This window comes from Typopeltis vanoorti, chromosome 1 (genome assembly GCF_054136105.1).
Source record: "Typopeltis vanoorti isolate ZY-2024b chromosome 1, IOZ_Tvanoo_1.0, whole genome shotgun sequence".
Classification (NCBI taxonomy): Eukaryota; Metazoa; Arthropoda; class Arachnida; order Uropygi; family Thelyphonidae; genus Typopeltis; species Typopeltis vanoorti.
In genome coordinates, this window is record NC_143549.1 from 179,667,415 (window position 1) to 179,691,962 (window position 24,548).

At 37.2% G+C, this 24,548-nt stretch overlaps 1 protein-coding gene across 1 annotated transcript in view; it reads right to left on the reverse strand.

Moving 5' to 3' along the window:
* The window catches only part of Fbl6 (F-box and leucine-rich repeat protein 6), a 273,653-nt gene extending 251,426 nt beyond the window's left edge, over positions 1-22,227 (reverse strand). The window contains exon 1 of the mRNA XM_090404578.1: positions 21,963-22,227. The gene's annotated coding sequence lies outside the window, so the exon portion shown is untranslated. The remainder of the gene's footprint in view (positions 1-21,962) is intronic.
* Between the last annotated feature and the right edge of the window lie 2,321 nt (positions 22,228-24,548).

Consider the following 24,548-nt stretch of genomic DNA (forward strand, 5'->3'; position numbering starts at 1 on the left):
GTGAAGTTAGAAAGGGTTATTAGTAAGAGTAATAGTGCCACATCTGCACTATTACTATTACTATTAGTAATAGTGCAGATGTGGCAGCCCTGCAAGAGGATTTGAATAAACTAGACGGATGGGCAAATGAATGGGGCTTCGGTTTAATGCAGCAAAATGTAAAGTCTTGGAGTTTGGGTTACATCGATGGGAGACTGCATACTCGATTGGAGGAGCTGTACTAGAGGAGGTAGGGGAGACAAGCGATCTAGGGTTGATGATTGATAGAAACCTGAAATTCAGGGAACCTATTGCGAAGGTGGTAAAGGTAACCTAGAGGATTGCTGCAATACCAAGAGGAATGCCAACCTGCAGAGATAAGAGTTGTCATTCCATTGTATAAAGCCCTGATCAGACCACACTTGGACTGTTGTTCTCAAATTTGGTCCCCAGGATTTGAAGGATAAATTAACTGTGGAAAGGGTACAGAGGTGGATAACAAAGATGGTTTCAGGACTATACAATATTAGTTATGAGGATCGACTGAGGAAATATGGACTGCAGAGTTTGGTAAATAGAAGGAGAGGTGATACGATTGAGACTTTCAAACTGTTGAGAGGTAGTTGACACTGGAGGAGTTTTTTCGCTTAGTGGAACAGGAGAAAGGAGCGAGGACAAAGGGGCAATCCCTGGAAGTTATGAAAGGAAGCTGCGAGCAAGAGGGTGAGGAGTGGTTTCTTTGTATGGAGGGTGGTCGAACCTTGGAATGCATTGCCTAATAGAGTGGTGACAGCATGGATGGTCAATGAGTTCAGGGAGTGGTATAATAGACTGTGTTTTCTAGGAAGTTTCTCCCACGATGAGGCTTTTGACTCCATTGAGGCCTGAATCATAATAATAACAACAACATGGTCCAGTATCTAATATGAAGATATTAGATACTGGAACTGATAACTTCACATATCTAATATATGAAGTTATTGCAACTGTAAGAAAAAAGTGAATACATCACAATGTTAAACATTTATTCATTTCAGAATTAAGTGACAAAATGTTTTAAACTCATCTTAAAACATCTTTATTTGAAAAAAATCAATTATTTAACAACTGCACATCAGTGAAGCACCTAATAACTGCTTGAAACGTCTGCCTTCTGCTAGAATACATATTTCTGTTATAATGATGCTTATGTTTTCTTTATCAGTGGTTGATCATTTCAAACATAGTCTGGAGCATTCAAAATTTGGTGATATATTTCGCTCCTATTGTTTTCAAGTACACTAATGCCTTTGTGTGATCCAAGGTACGATAGCTGCAGGGTAGGTCAGGAGATCTACCGTCATACCTGTTTTCTAGCTCATTTTGTAAAAGCCCAAGCTAAAATATGTATTCTCATTGAGGAGATTGTTGAATTTGTGAGGTCTGATTAATTAGTTCCCACCAAGTACACATCTTACATTTACTGAAAACCAGTTGAGAATTAGTTTCAGCTGTTGCATGAGAATTTTCACCAACCCATAAATGCTCATTAAGTGTTACTTAAAGCTCCATCTTGATTAAGCATTGCATTATCAGCAAATAAAGCATACCTGCACACAACAAGATTTGCTGGTACCAATGGCAAAGTTCAGTGCTTATAATCATCCTTTTTCTATTCTGTACTTCTTGCAGACATTGTGGATATAAGCAGTGGAGTAGCTAGAGCTTTTGCTGCCCGGGGCAGACTCTGAGTTTGCCACTCCTCTCAATACACACCAAAAATACTACAAAAAGTCAAAACGATGTATAGGGAAATAAATTAAAACACTGTTTATTTTTGAAGTAAAACTTTAATTTCAACATTCTAAAATGTTATTTTTCTTGCTTTTCTGTTAGCAAAATCATCGATGACATTGGTGACGTCTATTTCATAGTAACGTGGGTAATTCTTAATCAATTTTATTTAGAAAAACTCCTCTCACAACCAGCAACACTTACAGCAATTGTGAGGAAAATTCGCAGTAGTATTACAATATTTGGAACCAAGTTCTTGAGATGGTATTTTAGAATGAACTGCAAAAGTTCAAAAAGGTTCAACGTGCTGCCGGGACTGACTTCCCTCTCCGCCCCCTTCCCCCAGCTACACCACTGGATATAAGCTTGCTTTTATCTAGTGCCTTCCAATTGGTCATGTTGGGAATTCCAAAGTGAATGGAATTCACCTTGAAATTCCTAACACCTGCTGATATTTGCTCTGCACTTGTGCTCCCTTAAAACATGTTATTTGGAACTTAGCAAGTGATGCCACATTCATTTACGACACCAAATGATTGTTGACTTTGATTAAGGATAGTACAGTTTTCTGTTGCCATTAGAAAACTTGTAAATGATGTGGATGTCAGCATAGTTGTTTGAAAGCCTTGGCTATAAGCATGCTTGACCACAGTATGTGCCTAGTCAGATAGTACCACAATTACTTGCAGCTGAATGTCGAAATGATATCTCTTCACTGTTCGAAATTCGGTTCATGTTATTTTTTGCTCAAAATTACTCAAGGAATCAACCTCATTTACTAGATTTCTCTTATGAATGTGTGTGTGCGTGCGCGCACACACACACACACACACACACACACACGAGCGTGCATTACTAGCTTTCTAGCAGTTATGTGGATTTTTGTTTATATGGCTGATTAAAGCCAAGTAAATTATAAGAGAATTAATTATTAGTTTTATTTTTTTTATCAAAACTTCGTTGAGTATAGATATAAATCTTGCAAGTAATAATTATCTTTTAATGCAAGAATAGATTATCATTGTTCAGAACTATTTAGTGTGTGCTTTCATAGCAGAGTAATCTGATAAATCAAAACTAAAGATTACATTGAACATGGATATTTTGAATGTAAGTTCTATTAATTCCATTATCTTTATTTCATTTGTGATAATATCATTAAGATTTCTTACACTTGATAGCTGAGGTACTGGATTTCCTGTAAGTGATCTTTGATTCAGACATCTCTTGTAGGATGTATATCCATGTCAAGTTGTTTTACAGTTACTATACTAGTAAATTACATTTGTATTTTTGTGATTCCCCCCCCCATCTTCTGCATATCTGCTCCAATAAAGTCCTTTGAAAGAAAGATGAAAGTAATATTACATGACACCTCCAAGGAGTACAAACACTCATCTAGGTAGGGCACCTACTCTACAACTCTGTCTCCACCACTCAATCCACCAACCGCAAACCGCAACCACCATCATCATCTATACCAATGCCATCTACTGTCCACCACTAATATTTTCACGGACATCAATGCTCACGGCATGGATTTGAACTCGCATCCTATTAGTGCTATTATAGTGACAGTAATAGTTGTAGTTTCCTTTGATATGTTAATCAGTCATACAAATAGATATTCATATATATATATATATATATATATATATATATATATATAGCGTGATGGCTGGTTATTGTATGACGGGATCCTGAAGTAGACTTCAGGTTTTTCTCCTGATCAACTAAAGGGTGTCCCAAAATTTACGCAAGATTTAAATTTAGTGCCATTTGTGCGGTAAAGTGTTGCCAACGAGAAAAAAAAAGACAGCGTGACAGTTCAGGGTTATTAAAAATGGAGCACTACACGAAAGAACAACGCATTTTCATTGTTGAGCAATATTTTAAAAATAATGAAGGTTTGGCAGCTACAGTTCGCAATTTTCGTACAAAATATGGTCGGAATAGTGATTTAACGTCATCAACTGTGAAAAGATTAATGAAAAAATTCAAGGAAACTGGATCAATTAGTGATCTTATACACTCTGGCCGTCCTTCAACAGAAAACATCGAAGCAATTCATGAGAGTGTTGCTGAGAGTCCAAGAACATCAATTCGGCACCGTGATCTTGAATTGGGCATTTCGAGCTCTCTACAGCATATTTTCACAAAAGATTTGCATCGTTATGCTAAAAAAGTCCAACTTACTCAAGAACTGAAGCCTACTGACCACACACAGCAAAGAGAGTTTGTTGAATGGATTACTATTACTATTATTATTTAACATCTCCAGGGAGTCTAAAGACTCATCGAGGGAGAATTATGGAACAACAACAAGTGGATGCTCATTTTTCGAACAAAATCATCTTCAGCGATGAGGCTCATTTTCATTTTGATGGCTTCGTTAATCGACAAAATTGTCGCATTTGGGGTTCAGAAAATCCACGAGTAATTGTTGAGAAACAAATGCACCACAACGTGTCACTGTATGGTGCGAATTTTGGGCTGGAGACATCATTGGTCCATTCTTCTTCGAAAATGCGGCTGGTAAGGCAATAACAGTTAATGGTGCTTGCTATCGTGACATGATAATCCAGTTTTTTGTGCCTAAATTGCAAGATATGGATGTGGACGACATGTGGGTTCAACAAGACGGTGCCACATGCCATACAGCCTGAGAAACAATTCAAATACTGCATGAGTCATTTCCTGGTCGTGTAATTTCCCGTTTTGGTGATCAGAATTGGCCGCCCAGATCATGCGACTTAACGCCATTGGACTTTTTTCTTTGGGGTTTTTTGAAGTCTAAGGTTTATGCCAACAAGCCCACGACCACCCACGCCTTGAAGGAGGAAATTGAGCGCTGTATCAACGAAATTCAGCCACATTTATGCAAAACGGTCATGGAAAATTTCGACAAAAGAGTGCGTATGTGACAGCAAAGTCGTGGAGGCCATTTATCCGATATGCTATTCCATACATAACCCTATACTGTATACTTTATGAATCAATAAGAAATTACAATTTTTAATTAAAAACCTGTGTTTTCTATCAAAATTACTTCTTGCGTGAATTTTGGGACACCCTGTACATAAGCACCTTCCAATCTGAAGTTCCATTTTTACAGTTCCCAGTCTAGTTCTTCTTCCTATCCCTCTCTCTCTTTCTTTCTTTCTCTCTATCTCACTCACACATACACATACATTTTTAATAATTAGGTATAACTTGTTATTATTATTCAGGCCGCCATGGAGTCAAAAGACTCATCGTGGGAGGTCCTTCCTAAGAAACACAAAGTCTATCAAGACTCATCGAGGGGAGGTCCCCCCCCCCCCAAGAACACAAAGTCTATTATACCACTCCTTGAACTCATTGACAGTTCTTGCTCTCACCACTCCATTCAGGAATGGTGAATTGGAATCCAGGCAATGCATTCCATGGTTCAACTGCCCTCCATGCAAAGAAACCACTCCTCACCCTCTTGCTCACAGTTTCCTTTCGTAACTTCCAGGGATGGCCTCTTGTCATCACTCGTTCCCATTGTTCAACCAAGCGAAATAATCCTTCCCAGCTTTGCATCATCTGCAAACAACTGAACATCCCCCTGCAATCAACTGACAATGTCATTGATATAAAGGTTAAACAATATAGGTCCCAGCACTGAGCCCTGTGGGACCCCACTTGTAACCCTCTGCTTCCTTTAAACTGCCCCACCATACACAACTCTCTGATACCTATCGGACAGCCAATCCTGAATACAGTTGACCAATCTGACATCCAGACCCATGTGCTGCAACTTAAATATCAGCTTATCATGTGGCGCCCTGTCAAATGACTGGGTTATGGTTAAGTTGTTGGAGAAGCTTGTGAGAACTAGGATCCAGAATTGGGTTGACAACAATGGTATTATCTTTGATGGACAGCATGGATTTGCTAAAGGGAGGTCTGTTTTAGTAATCTACTTACTTATTACAATAAAGTGACTGCTTCCTTGGACAGAGGAGAAGGACACACAGTAATATACTTGGATTTCGCAAAGGCTTTTGATAGAGTACCTCATGATAAGTTGACAGTCAAACTAGAGCAGATGAGGTTGGATATTAGATTAGGACATTGGATTGGAGACTGGCTATCTGATAGGTATCAACAAGTTGTGTATAGGGGTGCAATATCCAGGAAAAGGAAAGTCACTATTGGAGTGCCTCAGGGGTCTGTTTTAGGGCCATTACTGTTTAACTTGTATATTAATGATATTGGTGAAGATTTGGATGGAGATATTCAGTTGTTTGCAGATGATGCAAAGTTGGGAGGAACCATAAAGAGTAGTGAAGATGTTGTGGCCTTACAAGAAGACTTGAATAAATTGAGTGATTGGGCACGGAAATGGGGATGCGAGTTCAATGTTGCAAAATGTAAGGTTTTAAAATTTGGAAAACAAAGATGGGATGCAGAATTAATGCTTGGTGAGAATATATTGTTGGAGGTAGAGGAAATAAGAGATCTGGAAATGATAGTGGATAAGGATCTAAAATTTAGGGGACACATCGCCAAAATTGTGAAGACAAAACAAAGGCTTCTGGGAATGATATGCGGAGGACACTGACGTGTAGAAGTAGGGAGATTCTTGTTCCATTGTATAAGGCTTTGATTAGGCCACACATGGACTATTGTGCCCAGATTTGGTCACAATAGTCCAAGACCTGGGACACTGACTCATTCAGAACAGCAATCTCTCCAGATGGCTACGTCCTTCCTCATTCAAATGTAAGCGGTGTCTTGCATACAATTCCTCTCTTTCCTCAAACGCACTCCAAGCATCCACATATACCAGTTCTCTCCTGTCACACATTCTAGCTATTATGTCATTTAATATTACTGCTCAGCTCGTCATTATCATACCTAGGCAACATACACACTATTTTTCCTCTCTCTGTCTTCTTCCGTACCGCCTCAAGCAAAAATCTCATATCTCTCACTGCTCGACTTACATTACCACTCAAGTCATTTGTTCCTACCATCACAATCATCTCATCCACCCTTTCACCTCTCTTAATTGCCATAGCCACCCTTTCTATTGTTCCTCCTGGCAAACACTCCTCACGCATCCTAGATTTCTCTTATTTCTTTTACTAGATTTCTTTTACTAGATTTCTCTTATGAATGTGTGTGTGCGTGCGCGCACACACACACACACACACACACACACACGAGCGTGCATTACTAGCTTTCTAGCAGTTATGTGGATTTTTGTTTATATGGCTGATTAAAGCCAAGTAAATTATAAGAGAATTAATTATTAGTTTTATTTTTTTTATCAAAACTTCGTTGAGTATAGATATAAATCTTGCAAGTAATAATTATCTTTTAATGCAAGAATAGATTATCATTGTTCAGAACTATTTAGTGTGTGCTTTCATAGCAGAGTAATCTGATAAATCAAAACTAAAGATTACATTGAACATGGATATTTTGAATGTAAGTTCTATTAATTCCATTATCTTTATTTCATTTGTGATAATATCATTAAGATTTCTTACACTTGATAGCTGAGGTACTGGATTTCCTGTAAGTGATCTTTGATTCAGACATCTCTTGTAGGATGTATATCCATGTCAAGTTGTTTTACAGTTACTATACTAGTAAATTACATTTGTATTTTTGTGATTCCCCCCCCCATCTTCTGCATATCTGCTCCAATAAAGTCCTTTGAAAGAAAGATGAAAGTAATATTACATGACACCTCCAAGGAGTACAAACACTCATCTAGGTAGGGCACCTACTCTACAACTCTGTCTCCACCACTCAATCCACCAACCGCAAACCGCAACCACCATCATCATCTATACCAATGCCATCTACTGTCCACCACTAATATTTTCACGGACATCAATGCTCACGGCATGGATTTGAACTCGCATCCTATTAGTGCTATTATAGTGACAGTAATAGTTGTAGTTTCCTTTGATATGTTAATCAGTCATACAAATAGATATTCATATATATATATATATATATATATATATATATATATATAGCGTGATGGCTGGTTATTGTATGACGGGATCCTGAAGTAGACTTCAGGTTTTTCTCCTGATCAACTAAAGGGTGTCCCAAAATTTACGCAAGATTTAAATTTAGTGCCATTTGTGCGGTAAAGTGTTGCCAACGAGAAAAAAAAAAGACAGCGTGACAGTTCAGGGTTATTAAAAATGGAGCACTACACGAAAGAACAACGCATTTTCATTGTTGAGCAATATTTTAAAAATAATGAAGGTTTGGCAGCTACAGTTCGCAATTTTCGTACAAAATATGGTCGGAATAGTGATTTAACGTCATCAACTGTGAAAAGATTAATGAAAAAATTCAAGGAAACTGGATCAATTAGTGATCTTATACACTCTGGCCGTCCTTCAACAGAAAACATCGAAGCAATTCATGAGAGTGTTGCTGAGAGTCCAAGAACATCAATTCGGCACCGTGATCTTGAATTGGGCATTTCGAGCTCTCTACAGCATATTTTCACAAAAGATTTGCATCGTTATGCTAAAAAAGTCCAACTTACTCAAGAACTGAAGCCTACTGACCACACACAGCAAAGAGAGTTTGTTGAATGGATTACTATTACTATTATTATTTAACATCTCCAGGGAGTCTAAAGACTCATCGAGGGAGAATTATGGAACAACAACAAGTGGATGCTCATTTTTCGAACAAAATCATCTTCAGCGATGAGGCTCATTTTCATTTTGATGGCTTCGTTAATCGACAAAATTGTCGCATTTGGGGTTCAGAAAATCCTACGAGTAATTGTTGAGAAACAAATGCACCACAACGTGTCACTGTATGGTGCGAATTTTGGGCTGGAGACATCATTGGTCCATTCTTCTTCGAAAATGCGGCTGGTAAGGCAATAACAGTTAATGGTGCTTGCTATCGTGACATGATAATCCAGTTTTTTGTGCCTAAATTGCAAGATATGGATGTGGACGACATGTGGGTTCAACAAGACGGTGCCACATGCCATACAGCCTGAGAAACAATTCAAATACTGCATGAGTCATTTCCTGGTCGTGTAATTTCCCGTTTTGGTGATCAGAATTGGCCGCCCAGATCATGCGACTTAACGCCATTGGACTTTTTTCTTTGGGGTTTTTTGAAGTCTAAGGTTTATGCCAACAAGCCCACGACCACCCACGCCTTGAAGGAGGAAATTGAGCGCTGTATCAACGAAATTCAGCCACATTTATGCAAAACGGTCATGGAAAATTTCGACAAAAGAGTGCGTATGTGACAGCAAAGTCGTGGAGGCCATTTATCCGATATGCTATTCCATACATAACCCTATACTGTATACTTTATGAATCAATAAGAAATTACAATTTTTAATTAAAAACCTGTGTTTTCTATCAAAATTACTTCTTGCGTGAATTTTGGGACACCCTGTACATAAGCACCTTCCAATCTGAAGTTCCATTTTTACAGTTCCCAGTCTAGTTCTTCTTCCTATCCCTCTCTCTCTTTCTTTCTTTCTCTCTATCTCACTCACACATACACATACATTTTTAATAATTAGGTATAACTTGTTATTATTATTCAGGCCGCCATGGAGTCAAAAGACTCATCGTGGGAGGTCCTTCCTAAGAAACACAAAGTCTATCAAGACTCATCGAGGGGAGGTCCCCCCCCCCCAAGAACACAAAGTCTATTATACCACTCCTTGAACTCATTGACAGTTCTTGCTCTCACCACTCCATTCAGGAATGGTGAATTGGAATCCAGGCAATGCATTCCATGGTTCAACTGCCCTCCATGCAAAGAAACCACTCCTCACCCTCTTGCTCACAGTTTCCTTTCGTAACTTCCAGGGATGGCCTCTTGTCATCACTCGTTCCCATTGTTCAACCAAGCGAAATAATCCTTCCCAGCTTTGCATCATCTGCAAACAACTGAACATCCCCCTGCAATCAACTGACAATGTCATTGATATAAAGGTTAAACAATATAGGTCCCAGCACTGAGCCCTGTGGGACCCCACTTGTAACCCTCTGCTTCCTTTAAACTGCCCCACCATACACAACTCTCTGATACCTATCGGACAGCCAATCCTGAATACAGTTGACCAATCTGACATCCAGACCCATGTGCTGCAACTTAAATATCAGCTTATCATGTGGCGCCCTGTCAAATGACTGGGTTATGGTTAAGTTGTTGGAGAAGCTTGTGAGAACTAGGATCCAGAATTGGGTTGACAACAATGGTATTATCTTTGATGGACAGCATGGATTTGCTAAAGGGAGGTCTGTTTTAGTAATCTACTTACTTATTACAATAAAGTGACTGCTTCCTTGGACAGAGGAGAAGGACACACAGTAATATACTTGGATTTCGCAAAGGCTTTTGATAGAGTACCTCATGATAAGTTGACAGTCAAACTAGAGCAGATGAGGTTGGATATTAGATTAGGACATTGGATTGGAGACTGGCTATCTGATAGGTATCAACAAGTTGTGTATAGGGGTGCAATATCCAGGAAAAGGAAAGTCACTATTGGAGTGCCTCAGGGGTCTGTTTTAGGGCCATTACTGTTTAACTTGTATATTAATGATATTGGTGAAGATTTGGATGGAGATATTCAGTTGTTTGCAGATGATGCAAAGTTGGGAGGAACCATAAAGAGTAGTGAAGATGTTGTGGCCTTACAAGAAGACTTGAATAAATTGAGTGATTGGGCACGGAAATGGGGATGCGAGTTCAATGTTGCAAAATGTAAGGTTTTAAAATTTGGAAAACAAAGATGGGATGCAGAATTAATGCTTGGTGAGAATATATTGTTGGAGGTAGAGGAAATAAGAGATCTGGAAATGATAGTGGATAAGGATCTAAAATTTAGGGGACACATCGCCAAAATTGTGAAGACAAAACAAAGGCTTCTGGGAATGATATGCGGAGGACACTGACGTGTAGAAGTAGGGAGATTCTTGTTCCATTGTATAAGGCTTTGATTAGGCCACACATGGACTATTGTGCCCAGATTTGGTCACAATAGTCCAAGACCTGGGACACTGACTCATTCAGAACAGCAATCTCTCCAGATGGCTACGTCCTTCCTCATTCAAATGTAAACGGTGTCTTGCATACAATTCCTCTCTTTCCTCAAACGCACTCCAAGCATCCACATATACCAGTTCTCTCCTGTCACACATTCTAGCTATTATGTCATTTAATATTACTGCTCAGCTCGTCATTATCATACCTAGGCAACATACACACTATTTTTCCTCTCTCTGTCTTCTTCCGTACCGCCTCAAGCAAAAATCTCATATCTCTCACTGCTCGACTTACATTACCACTCAAGTCATTTGTTCCTACCATCACAATCATCTCATCCACCCTTTCACCTCTCTTAATTGCCATAGCCACCCTTTCTATTGTTCCTCCTGGCAAACACTCCTCACGCATCCTATCTTAAACACCACGGATCATTGAGTTGCCATACATTATACCTCTTACCATTCCCTCCCTCCTATTGTTTCCATTCTCTCCTCTTCTTTCATTCCCTCTCCTCTACTGCTATTCTCTCTTCTAGCATTCCCATACCTCTCTCTCATTCCCTCTCTCCTACTGTTTCCATTTTCTCCACTTCTAGCACTTCCATATCCCTCTCTCCTACTGTTTCCATTCTCTCCTCTTCTAGCACTTCCATCTCTCCTACTGTTTCCATTCTCTCCTCTTCTAGCACTTCCATCTCTCTCTCTCTCTCATTCCATCTCTCCTACTGTTTCCATCCTCTCGTCTGCTAGCATTCCCATACCTCTCTCTCTCTCATTCCCTCTCTTCTACTGTTTCCATTCTCTCTCTCCTCTACTCTGATTCGGCTTGCATTTATCTTTTCCATTCTCCTAATCTTGTCTTTCATACTTCTGCTCTCATTCACAAGACATTCCACCTCCTCTTTCAGCACATCTATCTCCCTCTACAGGTCAGTCACTCTTAATCTAAATTTACTCTCCCAAACAAAACCATCTCCTAAACTTTCACAGTCACTCACGCCTTTCACACAATCAACTATTATTTTCTCATTCATATGTATATATATATATATATATATATATATATATATATTTCATTCTCTCCTATCACACTACTTGTCTTCCTACATTCATTCTCCGTTCCTGGAGCAACAAGGTTGGATATTGATATTTCTAACGCACTTATTTCCTCCCACTGCCTGCATTTTGCACACATACGCTCTCCGCTCTCTTTCGCAAGCCACATATCCAATTCCTGAGACGCATACATGCCGCAAGTACTGCATGCCACAAAGTCCCTTATGATATTGCTTATAATAGAGTTCTTAAATGGCAGAGGACTTGGCGATACGCCACTTGCAACTGCAGTTGAATCCGCCATCATTCCTTACTGCCCAATGTTATACTTCTAAATAAATCCACTACAAGTCTGCACGATTTCCTGACTAAATTGAATAACTGTTGTAATAGATATGGTATGAAGGTCAACAATAAGAAGACAAAGACAATGAAAATAGGCAGATGCAATGAAAATATCAACTGCATTTTGAATGGAGAACCTATAGAACAAGCAAAACATTTCAGCTACTTAGGCATAATTTTTAATGAAGATGGTAAATTAAATATGGAAATAGACAACAGAATACCAACAAAGCTGTATGGTAGGAAGTCAACTGAATAAATTTATATGGAATAAGAGAGAAATTAGTCAAAACACTAAATTAGCTGTACATATGCAAGACAGTGTTCAAACCAATTTTGACTTCTGGATCTGAGAGCTAGGTTAGAAATAACACTTGAACAAAGACATTATGGCCGCAGATATGAGAGTCTTGAGAAAGACTGGGGGAACGAACAGATGGTATCAATGGCAATATCATATTAAAAATGAGAATATTAGGAAAGAAGTTGGCATTGTAAGCATCCAGGAATGTGTTAGCAGAACTTATCTCAGGTGGTATGGTTACTTAAACAGAATAGGAGAGGAAAGATTGGCAGAACAAGTGTTCTCTGTCAGGTTGGCAGGAATTAGACCAGAGCAAGACCAAGATATAGTTAGATTGATACAGTAAAAAGTGCCTTAGAAGAAAGAAATATAAGATCTGATAATGTTGGAGTTCTTGACAGGTAACAGATTGATTTGGAGGAAAATTGTAGATAAGAAGTTAGTAATGATGTAAGTTTCACGTAGTAGGATCATATCCTGTACACCTGTTGAGGGTACATCAAGCTATTGATGCAATCTGTTCAATCCCCTAATCTTTCTCAGAACTCTCATGTGGTTTCCTTTGATCAAGAGTTATTTTCTAACCAGTTCTAAGATCCATATATTAAAACTGGTTTGAACACTGTCTTATATACAGCTAGTTTAGTGTTTTGACTAATCTCTCTCTTATTCCATATAAATTTATTCAGTTGACTTCGTACCATACCAGTTTTGCTAATTCTGCCATCTATTTCTAAATTTAATTTGCCATCTTCACTAAAAATTGTGCCTAATAGCCGAAATATTTTACTTGTTCTATAGGTTCTCCGTTCAGGATGCAGTTGATATTTCAGTGTGTCTGCCTATTTTCATTGTCTTTACCTTTTTAATGTGATTGTCATACCAAATTTATTACAGCAGTTATTCAATTTGGTCAGAGAATCCTGCAGGCTTGTCCTGGATTTATTTAAGAGTATAACAAAATCTGCATAAAGTAAAGAGCTGAGACCAACATCTCCAATCTTGGTATCAAGTTTAATACTGCCTTCCTTTATAATATGATCCATATAGATATTGAATAACAGTGGAGATAATGTACAGGTCCTGATAGTATCCCATAAGAACCTGTACAGTTGAATCAGCTGATCCTATTCAACTGACATCTACCCTACAACATGGAAACAGGTCCACATCCAGAAAGGTGATAAAAGTCAACCAACAAACTACCGTCCAATTGCTCTCACTTCTGTTCTCTCTAAAATTATTATTATTACATGACACCTACAGGGAGTTCAAGGACTCATCGTGGGAGTGCACACTACTCTATTTTGCTAAATACATCTCATCCTCTCCACTACTACTTAATTCTCCAACAACAACATTGCTACCATCAATGCCATCTATCATGGAGAAGGCAATCAACAACTACCTTTTGAACCACCTAGAGATATACAAACTAATCAGTGACCAGCAGTATGGATTTCATCACTCGTGATCTACTGCTGATCTTCTTGCTTTCACCATCAACCTCTGAACTCAGGCCAGAGAGAAACTTACATAGTTGCCCTCGACATTTAAAAGGCATTTGATTAAGTTTGGCACAGGAACCTACTTAACTGCCATCCTATTGTTTTTTTCACCAACTTTCTCACTAGTTCTGTTCTTTCACCCACTCTCTTCCTCTTGTACATAAATGACCTGCTGTCACAGACTTCCAATCTCATCCATAGCTTTGCTGATGCCACTACACTCTATCCCTCCTTTTCATTAGACAAATGTAGTACTTAAGTATTAGAATGCTCGAGATCTACCATGAGTTCTCCTAGTTATATTCTAGTGGGGAAAGGACAATCTTGTAAACTTCAATGCCACCAAAATTCAGTTCAATTTGATCACTCAACAAGAAAGAGCTCACATCCTTACCCCCTTATCTTCAGTAATATTGAAACACAATCAGATCTCTCTTCTTGGACTGACCTGCATTTCCAATCTTTCCTGGCACAATCACATTTCAACTATAGCTTCTGCAGCTGCCAAAAAATTTGGTGTACTTTTTCACACAAGACACTACTTCACAGCTGCTAACTCTATACAAAGCTCAAATCTGCCCAGCCATAGAATATTACTCCCATAGTTGGGGGTGAACCAAAATCCTCTAAGATTGCTTGATTCTATCCAGAAGAGGGCAATCCAGCTAATTAATGATCCCTCTCTCACATACCTACTTCAATCCCCCTTTCACAGTTCATTAACAGTGAGCTGCTGAATTGGCCACTACTATTCCCCAACTCTCCTCCAAAATCATTAAAACAAGAGCCACTGCTAACATCCTTGCTAATGCCCTTTTACAGTCCATCTTGAAACTCACCAAACCAACTTCACTGCCTCCTCTTTCATTCCATCTACTTCTGTCCTTTGAAATAGTCCCCCCCCCACTCTGCCTTCTGCAAAGATTATAACCCTCAGCTGTGCAAACAAAATGTGAACAGATTCCTCCTGCCTGCATATGGCATTAATGTGCTATAGGTCTTGTGGCCTTTCGTGTGTGTGGATCAGATATAAAAACACACTTTTTGCACATTTGACTTAACATCAAACCATTTTCCTGTACCTCCTTCAAATCTAATGGCTGATTTATAACTCAAATAGAGACTATGTATTGCTTGATATAATATTCCACTGTCATATGCCTTTCCCAAATCTACAAAACTTAAATACAGATCCTTGTTATATTCCCATGATTTCTCAATTATTTGTCTTAAACTGAAAATCTGATCTTGACAACCTCTAAACCCAGCTTGGTCTTCTCCTCCATAATTTTTCTTAGTCATTTGTTAAGAATATTTGCATAAATCTTACCAGATTTATGCAAACACTCAGTAGAGAATTTTCTCTACAGGAACACTCAGTAGAGAAATATCTTTGTAATTCTTACATTCAGCTTTATTCCTTTTTTTTTTTTTTTTAATATATGAGCACTATGAGCACTCTACTCCAATCATCTGGAATTCGATCCTCTGACCAGGCCTTCTGAATTATGCAGTTTAGCCACTGTAAAACTTTTATACCTCCATATTTTAGTATTTCTGATCAAATATCATCTACTCCAGCTGCCTTTCCACATTTCAAGTTTGTAATAGCTTTTTCCTACTTCAATTACAGATATATATATATATATATATATATATATATTTATTCCAGATGGCATTTCTGTTGAGTGTTTTCTATCACCATGCTGTTACTGCTCGCTTCATTTAGCAATCTTGCAAAGTAATTACTCCATACATCAAGAATATCTTTATTTTCAGTTTTCATGTCCATTTATTATCTCTAATTCTTTTTACAGTATTCTTTTCTTCATTTCTGACCTTTTTCAATAATCTCCAAAATATTTTGCAGTCTCCCTGATATTTATTTTCAAAGTTCTTACCAAGCCCATCACTTTTGTTTAGCTAATTTTAGACAATGCTTTGCTTTCTTACATTTTTCTCTATATTCCTTAAGAGCACAAGGTGACTTACTTGTCAGGAACTTTCAATGTGCTTTTTTTCTTTTCCTTAACTGCAGGAAGTTGAGGGATCAATACCTCAACTCAGTTCCCTGATATAATTGTTTGAATCATCTTGATGTGAATAAGGCTAATGAACTGAAAGGGATTTTACATGATGTAAAAGAATGTGCTAAGGAACTGATGCTCCCACTGACTTGGGTGTTTAATGAGAGTCTTATATCATCAACAATCCCTAATGAGTAGAAAGAGGGCAAGATTATTCCATTGCACAAAAGTGGAAGCAAAACAGGTGTTTCAAATTACAGCCCTATTTGCATTTCTAGAGTACTGTAGTTATTAAGGTTCTGGGGAGAATGGTCAGGAATAAAATACAAAATTGGGTAGATAAGGAAAAGATTCTATTATAGAGGTCAACATGGGTTTGTTAAAGGCAAGTAAATTTTACTAATTTACTTACATTGTATAATAAAGTCAGTACAGTTCTGGATAGGGGTGATTCATATACCGTGATACTTCTGGATTTTGCAAAAGGCATTCGACAGGCTACTGCTTAATAAACTGGTGTATAAGTTATAGCAAATGGGATTGGATAATTAGTTGATTCACTGGATAAGAAACTGACTTTCTAATAGATATAAAATAGTGGTGGTGTATACAGGAGCTATGTCTCTGAAGAGGAAAGTTGCCAGTGGAGTTCCATATGTTCTGTTCTAGGAGTGCTGTTAAATTTGTTTGTTAATGATACTGCAAGTGGTTTGCAAGCAGATATGCAGCTGTTTGCAGATGATGCTAAGTTGGGAAAAAATTATTAGGAATGATGCAGATTCACTGATTTTTCAGCGTAATTTAAATAAATTCACTATGTGGGAAGACAAGTCGAGATGTCAATCTGACACCATTAAATGTAAGGTTTTGCACTTTGGATCTTAAAAACGTAATGCTGTGTATCACATTGAAGGCAATGTATTACAGGAGGTAGAGAAAGCGAGGAATCTTAGGTTATTGCTGGATAGAGAACTGAAGTTCAAAGGACATATTACAAAAGTGACAAAAACTGCACAAAGAAATATCAGTATACCAAGAAGAACACTTACAAGTAGAAATGTGGTTATTCTGCAGCACAAGGTTTTGATTAGACTATATCTGGTCACCTGTATTTTTAGGTGAGAAGCAAGCCCTGGAAAAAGTTCAGAGGTGGATAACAAAAGCAGTATTAGGATTGCAGAATACTGACCATGAAGACAGGTTGAGCAAATGTAAATTGCAGACTCTTGGTAAATGTGTGTGTGAGGGAGGGACTATATGATTAAGACATAGATCATTAAGAGGTGCTTATCAAATAGATACCCACTTGAAGGAGGGAAGACGGATAGAAACAAGAGGTCATTCTTAGAAGTTGAATAAAGGTGTAGTGCATAAGAGAGTGCAGTATGACTTTTTTTGTATGGAGAGTGGCTGGTGAGTCCACAAACACTGAACCAATTTAAGACTCGGTATGATAAGCATTATCTCTGTAGAATGCATCTTACTATTGCCTCCTGGAGGTGTTTGTATAATAATAATAATTCAACAATGAAAGCATGTGAACTATACATACATGACAGAGTGACATAGCCTAAAAGGTTCTAATAAAATAGCTTTAACAAGAGAGTCTTAATTTTAAAAAAGTAATTAATTCTGGAAGTTGTGAATAAGAACCATTTCCTATAAAAGGGATATTTTCAGTCCGCCACTTCTGTTTAGATTCGGATGACATAGCAAGGTTTCACAACTTTCTTTATATAAGCATTCCATGAGATAATTAGTTTTATGGAAAACTTTAATCTTCTTCCCAAGGATAAATTACCTTTCTAAATTACTTCTGACATTCATAGGATGGTCCGCTTCATTTATCAAGAAAATATTTATCTTCATTTATCTTTCTCAAGCGGCTGAAATGAGGTTCCTTTGAGAGGTTGCAGGGCTGACAAGACTCGATAGTCAGAAGCTCTGCAATTCGGGAAACCCTCAATACTCAACTGCTGCTTCTCCATGTTGAGAGAGAGATCACAGTTACGATGGTACAGAGACCTGGTCAGAGAGGCTCCCCCAGCAGGCCCTCTTTGCCAAGCCAGAGGGTGGGAGGCCACGCAGAAAGCCAAGGACTCGCTGGATAGATCATATCCAAAACCTTGGGTGGACACGTCTGGGAGTCCCAAAAGAACACCTGAGCTTGCTGGCGGAGGATCGTGACCATTGGAAGTCCCTCTTTCAGCTGCTGCCTCCACAACCCAATTAGGAAACGTGGGCCTTGAAGATGGATATCTTTCTCATTTCAAAGCAAAGATATCAGAGTTCGTCTTTGCCCAGGTGATCTCCTTTTCAGCTTAGATACTGTGTCTTTATTCATAAATATTCCTTACTTCACGTTATAATATGCTTTGCCAAGAAATTTAGGGTATATCAACGGGTAATCCTCTTTCTTCTATGTCAGTTAACTACTTCATGGAACAATTTGAATAATGGATACTGAACAGCATCTTTCTTAAACTGTCCTAATGGTAAAGATATGCAGATGACATCCTTGAGGTTTGTCAATAAGATCAACAGTTTTCACCATCATATCCAGTTCACCTCTCAAGGTAGAAGAGGATCAGATTGCCTTTTTAGACCTCCTTTTACTTTGTCAACCAGATGATAGCCTTCATTTCTCAATTTTTTTAAAAAATAAAACTCATACTGAACTTTACATTAATGCATTTTCACACCATCATACTTGTCAAAAATCTGGCACCATTAAAACACCAGTACATCAAGCTCGCTCCCTCTGTTTTATTGAAATGCTGCTCTCTCAGGAAATAAATCACATCAGTTTCACCTTTCTTGCTAATGGCTTTACTGAAACTTATTTCAATAAAATCAATGCCAGTTATAGAGTAGAGTTCCCTTGATATCTGGTCTCATCGTAATGGTGATACAGGGGTGATCGATCCATCACAGTACCATTCCTATGTTAAAGATGTCTCTGAAAGTGCAGCCAAACTACTTGGATCTGTTGGCCTACAAGTGTCCTTTTGCTCTATCAACAAGATTTATCTTTTGCAGAGTTTAGAAAAGTAGAAACTTCCACCTCTCACCCAGTCTGGAGGGTGTCAAATTCTCTGTCAATTCCTTGCCAGTGTGAGTTATCATATTTTGACTAAATTATTATTATTATGTTACACCTCCAGGGAGTCCAAGGACTCATCATGGGAATGAACATCTACACTACATTAAATTCCATGAGCCTGAATAGTTGGAACTCAGAACACACTATCCCCACCAGACATCAAATCCTTCAGAAGAAGATTAAGGTTCTTCATAAAAGTAATTATATCATAGAATGCTTATATATCAAGAAAGTTTTGAAACTTTGTTACATGATCTGAATCCATGGACTGAAATTATCCATTAGATTTTTTAAAAACTAATTAATGATCTCTTGTTAAAGTTATTTCATTAGAACCTGAATGTATTTAGACCAAGTCACTATACATCATATACATGTAGTTAACAGTTTTTTCATTGTTTAAATCCTTAGTTTTCTGTTCTAGTTGTTTAATTTGAAAGTCACATTGAAGATGCCCTTGATACTGAAGCAAAAATTTCATGCTCATAAAAAAATTATGTAAGTAAAAATCCACATTAAGTTTAATTATAAGTTTAATTAATAATGACATTGGATATCTCATTACACCAAAGTGCATAACTTTACATTCATTAACACTGAAGTGACAGCCATTTTTACATTCCTGATTACCTTGCATCAACAAAGAGCTGAATATTTTCTGTCAGATCTTTTCCAATTTCATTAATGTAAAGACTGAATAATAATGGACCAACAACTGATTCCTTGGGTACACCACTGGTGGTCAGCCCAAATGGAAGATGTTACCAGTTTTCTGTTTTTAGTCAAATTTAAAATATAATCTGATGATAAAAAACATAGGTTTCTATTACATGTGATGACATTCTGAGCAGAGTAGCCCTTAGTCAATAATTCCATGGTATCACATTCTACAAATGTATTTGTCAGGCATCAATATTTTATCACACAAGCATGCAACTTAGGAGGAAAAGCACTGGGGTTGTACTAGTATAAAAATAAAATTAATTAATTAAATTAATTACAGTTATAAATACAACTAAAACAGCAAATCCAAAAATTTAACAGAAGCAAAGTAAATGTTTAATTTGAACAAAACAGGGCAGCACAATCATAATTAAGAGTGCATCTGAATTCCTTTATGCAACATTCTTTTACTACTACTACTACAAGTCCAAACAGGATTTAAAATCCTACTGTCAATTAAGATAACACTGACATGGGATGTTCAGAGCTTCAACTGCCTCTGTGAAATCATGATTAAAGTATCATATGACAAAGAAAGGCATAGTAGTGGTGGTGGTTTTTTACCAGTTGCTCTAATGAAGTAATTATATCTGCTTCTATGACCTATGCATGCATCTCAGCGATTTTTTAATGGATGAAGGTATTTCCAAGTGGTAGATGATTTTTTTTACTCAGATTATTTCCTCCTTAATCTGTCCATAACACTATGCTATCGAACTTCTGGAAGGCATGACACAGAAAAACAAACAAAGTTAATTTGGTTTGTGGCAAGACAACTACCAAGATGCTATAACCTTGATACTAAACATTAAAGCATCATTAATGGTATCACTGAACGACTGTCATCTAAAAATACCAGATGTCCATCATTTAAATATAATAATTACAATGGCTTTTTATCCATCACTACACTACTGTAAAAACAAAGAAAATCAAAGACACCATAACCATGCAATCATCATTAAATGGATCACTGAAAGACCTCATATCAAAAAAAAAAAAAAAAAACAGTCAAATTCGTAATTTATGTACTTTATCCTTTTCTCCAACACCTTTCATAATGACAACACTGTCCCACTAAAATACTTGCTTATCTCTCTATATTCAAAAACGAAAGGGTTCAACTATTCATTTCACTTCATTTATTTTTGGATTACATATAACACTTTTTAAATCTACTATTTCTCTGATAGAAAAATAAACTGGTTCAAAAAATCTTTCTCCAAATGCTATATGAAAAGTTCATGTTTTATATCTATTCTTCTATTAAGGAACAAAACATAAGAATATGGCTAAAACTATTAAAGCTCATTTGTTTTATCATATTCCTTTTATATTTCAATACCAAATATCGCCGTTTATTCAAAAGGTGAAAACAACATCATTCATATTTAATAAAACTGTGCCATTTTTGGTGAAGTATATAAACAGGAATAAGATAGAAATACATAAATTTTGTTAAGGTACTGAAATATTACCCATGCAAAGTTCAGTACAAGAAAACAAGATTTTCACTATTAGGTTTGCGATTTTCTTAAACAAATTATTAGAATAATTAGATAGTTAACGAATGAGATTTAGAAAAACTTGAAGGAAAGTTAACTAAAATGCTTGGCATCAATTTTGGAAATTATATTCGGGGATGAAACTGATTCGAACAACTTTCAACTCATATATATTCAACAGACACGATTGCAAAAAAACGTACGATACATATAACGTTATTCGTTATTTTTCAGCGGCAATGTGCACTGCAAACTAATGTAAACAAATGGCTTCAACAGATAAACTGATGTGTTCGAATATATATAACACCTATTTTACTAAGCTAAAGGTTTAGTAAAACTAAACAGATACTAAAGTGTTTACATTAATGCACATAGTCTTTTAAAAAAATAAACTATTTAATAGGGAGTTTTAAAAAGACAAAAAACAATAAAATACGATGAGCGCTGAAAATCTTCAGTGACATCAAAATACATTTCGTTTCTGCGATCATATAATTAATTAATGTAGATAAATATCGAAAACACTGTCATATAACCTGCTTCTTCAAATATAAAAAGTTAATTGTGTTAAATGGATAGTTTCTCAGTAGGTGCATACCTGGTCAGTTGGAAATGTTGATACAGCTAACGACGCTTCACTACGATGACAAGTTTTCCGTCATATATAACCCTTTATAAGCAAATGATGAATATATATGTGTTATATATGATATTTGCTTAGACACTAAATAAATAAAACAACAAATTAAAAAATAACAGCAATAACTGTGTCTTCAAACATTATTGAAAGCAAACGCTATACCCCACCCTGATTCTATAACACAACGTAACTTTACATCCCACCAACCCAAACTTTCGTAAGAGCAAATATCTCACCCCCAACCATAAACACAAAAGCAACCCTACTTTCAAGGCTCCCTCTGTTAAAAGCAAACCGCCCTCTACTTCTCAATGACAATCTGATTATAATAAAGGTCAAAACTTAGAACACGATTTTTGAGCAGGAAATTAACAAGCGATACAGCAATATATCAATCAACAGTTTCTTCTTTTGAAATAGTTATCTCTCCGTTAGTATATACGTCAGTTCGATATAGCGTGTTAACAAAATCATTATAGAAATGAAGTGTTTCACAGGCTTTGCATTTACATTTACAAGACAAAAACACTGTTCTTTAATTGTTATGTATATGTAACATAATATTCTCTCAGAGTATATCATGACACAGTGCTATTTTAATGTTCGATTATCCTGTTCAGGGACCTTGTTATGATGCATTATGACGAACATTAGTCAAAAGGATCCCATTGACAGGAAAATTCTATTCTACTACATGTGTAAGGGAGGAAGTGTATGAATGATTTTGGTCTGCACCTCGACACAGAAGTCTCTGCACGGAATTTTGAAACGGCTTAAGTAGTTAAGGTGGTTTAAGTAGTTTTCAAGGTACTTAAGTAGTTTGGTGGTTAAAAAACTACACGAAAAAAAAAGTATAATTCTGAACAGAAATGTCTGTCTTCAAAGTTATTTTACGAGAGTGTGCTGAAAAGTTGTGATAATCACCATGAAGGAATTGAATTGGAACTGCCCACAAAGTGTTATACACTTGTTAAAACGCTTCTTCATCATTCACTATCCTATGAGAAAAAAATTTTCCCTTTTTGCACAAACCAGTCCTCAGCTGCACACATGATTATTTTGTTCCTTTGAGTGTTTCCGATAAATTTGGGAATAGGAAATAGTCAGATGGGATAGAGTCTGGCGAATTGAGTGAGTGAGGCAGATATTGAAAGCCCAAGTAGTGTGTTGTATACATGAGCAGTGTGAGCAGGCGAGTTGTCCTGCAAAAGCAAACTGCCTCTGCTCAGTTTCCCATGGCGTTTTTCCTTCAGTTCATTCAGAGCTGTTGTAACAGCTTCACCTTCTTTAAAGTACTTCATAAGGATTAAACAATCCATATCCCAAAAGTCAATGGTAAGAATTTCCCTGCTGATTATCACATTCAGAACTTCTTTAGCTGTGGAGAACCATAGTATCTCCACTCCATTAACTACTGTTTGGTCTTTGGATCATAGTGATGAAGCCATGTTTCATCAATAGTCACAATACGAGTCAAACAAATTGCTCCCGATTTTTTCAAAATAACACCAAATCCATTGAGATGACAGCACATATTCTCTCTTTTGGATGGCATTCAAACATTTGGGGACCCACTTTACTGAAAACTTTTGCATATCCAGATGTTGGTGGTTAATGACCACAACTCGTTTTTCTTGGATATCCTCATATCATTGCAATATTTTGGCTAGTATTCATCTACCATTAAGGATCATGGCATGCAATGCATCGAGGTTTTCAGGTTTGATCGCTGTGGAAGGTCTTGTTGACCTAGGGGAAAGTGTGGTATCAGGATGCCCAGTTTTAAGCTTAGCCACCATCTGGCAACTGTTGGATATGCTTAGGCACAGTCCCATAAAGTCCCGCAAAATTTGATGAATCTCAGTTGCAGACTTCTTTTGCAGCATGCAAAACTTGATGATGGTGCGCACCACTGTGTACGCACGCACTCACGCACGCACACACACACACACACATGCACACACACACACACACATATATATATATATATATATATATATATATATATATATATATATATATATATATATATATATATATATATATATATATATATATATATATATATGTGCGTACACAGAGGTGTGCGCCATCATCGAGTTTTGCATGCTGCAAGAATATATATACACACGCGCGCGTGCGCACCTCTGCGTACGCATATATATATATATATATATGATATATATATACGCATATATATATATATATATATATATATATATATATATATGCGTACACATTAGTCTAATAAATGTTGCTGGAAAACTACTAGAACCCTTCTAATAGACCGAATAATACACTATTTATTTCAGAGATCTATTAGTCCTTGTGGTCAGCCTAGTGGTTATGCGCTTCACAACCACATACCTGGGGAAGGATTGTCCTATGTTCGATTCCCGTCGACGACGTGAGGAGCTTAAGGATCTTTCATGGGCATAGTTAGGTTAGTCAGTCTTGGGAGTGGACAGTAGGGTTTTCCCAGTTTATCTGGAGTTTTTCATCCCGCAAGCAGGCAAACGGCCCCCGTGACTGTAGCCCGTGACC